This window comes from Cryptomeria japonica, chromosome 10 (genome assembly GCF_030272615.1).
Source record: "Cryptomeria japonica chromosome 10, Sugi_1.0, whole genome shotgun sequence".
Lineage (NCBI taxonomy): Eukaryota > Viridiplantae > Streptophyta > Pinopsida > Cupressales > Cupressaceae > Cryptomeria > Cryptomeria japonica.
The window spans coordinates 173,992,753-173,997,025 of record NC_081414.1 but is presented as its reverse complement, the minus strand read 5'-3'; positions in this window follow the sequence as shown (position 1 = coordinate 173,997,025).

Sequence of the window (4,273 nt, the reverse complement as noted above, 5' to 3'; positions counted from 1 at the left end):
ATTTTACATCCATCTGATAGACTTTGAACCCCTTGAAGGCTGCATATGCTAGAAGCATTCGAACTCCTTCCAATCTAGCTACTGGAGCAAAGGTTTCTCCATAGTCTTCTCCTTCTTCTTGAGCATATCCCTTATATACCAATCTCTCTTTGTTTCCTACCACTATGCCATCTTCATTCAGGTTGTTTCTAAAAACCCATTTGGTGCCAATAACATTTTTGTGCTCAGGTCTGGGTACCAAAGACCATGTACCATTCTTTTCTATCTGGTCAAGTTCCTCTTCCATAGCCTTAATCCAATCTTCATCTTTATGTTCCTCTTTAAATGTTTTGGGCTCAAATTCATAAATCATGCAAGAATTTCACTGACCTTTCTTCTTGTAAGTATTCCTGCATCCTTATCCCCTATGATCTGCTTTGGATCATGATGCAGCTTTACATACCTAGGAATAATTTTGGTTGATTCCTCTTGCTTTTCCTCTTCATCCTTATCTTCATCTTCATCTACATCAGCGTCTACTAGTGTAGGAACATTGTTACTTGTATTTGGTTGTTTTGCAACCGGTTCCCAGAAGGTTACACCCGGTTCATCTACTCCTCACTCACTATTGATTTCCTCAGGTTTCTCAGAGGTCTCATTAACTCTAACATTGATACTTTCAACAATTTGCCGACTCTTATTGTTAAAGAACTTGAGAGCTTTTCTCTTGGTGGAGTACCCTAAGAATATTTCCTCATCACATTTTGTATCAAACTTGCTTTGGTGTTCACTTCTCTTAATATAACACTTGCTACCAAACACTCTAAAGTAGCTTACTACTGGAGTCTTACCACTCCAATACTCATAAGGAGTTTTGTCCTTACCTTTCTTGATGAGTACCCGGTTCATAGTGTAGACTGCAGTGCTCACCGCTTCTCTCCAAAAAGTGTGAGCAACCTTCCCTTGAATCAGCATCGTTTTGGCTACTTCAACTACAGTCTGGTTGTTCCTTTCTACTAGGCCATTCTGCTATGTAGTCTATAGGGCAGACAGTTGCCTCTTGATATCATTCTCTTCACAATACTTATTGAACTCACTAGAAGTGAATTCACCTCCTTGGTCAGTTCTAAGGCATTTAATCCTCTTAGCACTTTCCTTTTCAACTAGTGCTCTGAAGGCTTTAAACTTTCCAAAAGCTTTAGACTTGTCTTTCAAGAATGTGACCCACATCATTCTAGAGCAATCATCAGTAAGAATCATAAAGTACCTATCTCCCTGAACACTCCTAGTTTTCATAGGACCACACAAATAAGTATGCACAAGATCAAGTAAATTATCCGTTGTGAAAGATTTACCTTTGAAGGTTGAGGAAGACATTTTCCCCAGTTGACATTCTCTGCACAAAGGATTCTCTAGTTTGTTCAGCACAGGTAATCCTCTAACTGCATTGATCTTACTGGCCTTCACAATATTATCAAAATTCACATGGCAAAGTCTCCTATGCCATATCCAACTGTCATCAAACTTAGCCATTAGACATTGACTGATATTTGTGTTTAATTGAAACAAGTTCCCTCTAGTCTGCATATTGGTGGTCATCAGTTTGCCTCTCTTTCCTTTTATTTTGCATACTCCATCTTTGAATTCTAGAGTGAGTCCTTTATCATTCAGTTGGGGTACACTCAAAAGGTTATTCCTAAGACCCTCTACCCAATACACATTATCAGCACTGCTTTATCCATTTAGAGAGATGGACCCTTTTCCTTTTACCATACATGGTGCATCATTACTAAATCGGACTACACCTCCATCATATTCTTCCAGAGACAAAAAAATTCTCCAGTCACCAGTCATGTGGTGAGAACAACCATTGTCAATAATCCACTCATTAGAATTATCAAAGCGAGAGACAAGAGCTTTCTTGTTTGACACATCTTCCTTAATGGCTAAAAACACCATGTCTTTGCTTTCTTCATCTTCTAATTCATCATCAGTGACACCTTCATCAATTGCAATAAGACAGTTTCTCCTAGTTCCTCCTTTGAACTTTTTGAACTTCTCTGGTTTGTCCTTATTATCACTATTGGGATAGTTGATAGCAATGTGTCCTATCCTATTGCAAGAAAAACATTTCAAAGGGAGCTTACCTCTGTATTTTCTAGTTCCCTAAGGAAGTCTCTTGGCAAGAAGAGATTCAAACTCCATCAGGATCTCCTCATCATCCATATCCCTACTTTGTCTAGGCTCACTGTTGTTACCAGCTTCTTTTCCTTTTCTAGATAGTGCAACAGATGCTCTAAAGGTTGATTCAGTCTTCTGAACACTACCATCTTAACTATTTAGCTCATATGCGGTCAACTTAGCAATGATGGAGTCAAGGGATGCCTTTTTCTTGTCAATAGATCTCAACTCCTGAATAGTGGCAACCCTTATTACATAGACCAGTAATAAGGATCTCAAAACTTTGCTAACAATGGTGGGATCATCTATTTTGCCTCCTACACTCATGATGTCCTCTACAACAGTTTTAATTTTTATCCCATATTGTTGAATGGTCTCTCCTTCAACCATCTGCATGTCTACAAACTTTCCCCAAAGGCTCTCTTCCTTAGCTTGCTTCACATGCTCATCACTACCATAGATAGTCTCTAGAGTATCCCACACATCTTCGGGATTATCTTTGTCTTGAACATCTATAAACTCAATATTAGATAGACTGATGATAAGAGCTTCCATGATTTGCCCATTCTCCTGAATTTATCTTCTTTGATCATCGGTGAGAGTACCGATAGGGGCAACATAAGTATTCTCAACATAGTTCCAGTGTTGAGTACCCATGCTTTTAAAGTATATCTTCATTCTGTCCTTCCATATCTGATAGTTATCTCTGTTGAACTTAGGACCTTCCCTCTTCATCATTAGAATATGATCTTTTCCTCAAGAGGTTAAGCTTATAGCACAGAGGACCTAGAGGACTCTCTGATACCAATTGATGAATAATGATGAATAGTAAATACCCAATAGGTACTGAGAGGGGGGTGAATTAGTACATACAATAACTTATTTAACAACTTAAACTGTAGAGACTGCACTAGACTAGGATCTCCTCATCATCCATATCCCTAATTTGTCTAGGATCACTGTTGTTACCAACTTATTTTCCTTTTCTAGATAGTGCAGCAGATGCTCTAAAGGCTGATTCAGTCTTCTGGACACTACCATCATAACTATTTAGCTCATATGCGGTCAACTTAGCAATGATGGAGTCAAGGGACGCCTTTGTCTTGTCAATAGATCTCAACTCCTGAATAACGGCAACCCTTATTTCATAGACCGGTAATAAGGATCTCAAAACTTTTCTAACAATGGTGGGATCATCTATTTTGCCTCCTGCACTCTTGATGTCTCCTACAACAATTTTAATTCTTATCCCATATTGTTGAATGGTCTCTCCTTCAACCATCCGCATGTCTTCAAACTTTCCCCTAAGGCTCTCTTCCTTAGCTTGCTTCACATGCTCATCACTACCATAGATAGTCTCTAGAGTATCCCATACATCTTTGGGATTATCTTTGTCTTGAACATCTATAAACTCAATATCAGATAGACTGCTGATAAGAGCTTCCATGACTTGCCCATTCTCCTGAATTTCTCTTCTTTGATCATTGGTGAGAGTACCGGTAGGGGAAACATAAGTATTCTCAACATAGTTCTAGTGTTGAGCACCCATGCTTTTAATGTATATCTTCATTCTGTCCTTCCATATCTGATAGTTATCTCTATTGAACTTAGGACCATCCCTCTTCATCATTAGAATAGGATCTTTTCCTCAAGCAGTTAAGCTTATAGCAGAGAGGACCTGGAGGACTCTTTGATACCAATTGATGAATAATGATGAATAGTAAATACCCAATAGGTACTGAGAGGGGGTTGAATTAGTACAGACAAAAACTTCTTTGACAACTTAAACTGCAGAGACTGCACTAGCTAGTAAACACCATCATCGATCTAAACCAAGACAATACCAGTAAAACAAAGTGACTGTGACAAGATATAAACCGGTAGCATCTAGATCTTCTCAAAACCTAATATCTCATCTCCACTTCACCCATATGCTTAAACAAGTAATACATCAGAAATATAATGACCACTAGATCAGCTTGCATTACCGCTTACTAGAAAACACTAAAACATCACATGAAAAAGCATCACACATAACACACTTATTTTTCACGTGGAAACCCAACTGGGAAAAGCCACGGTGGGGATGAATACCCACAAGTTGTTCTTGAAC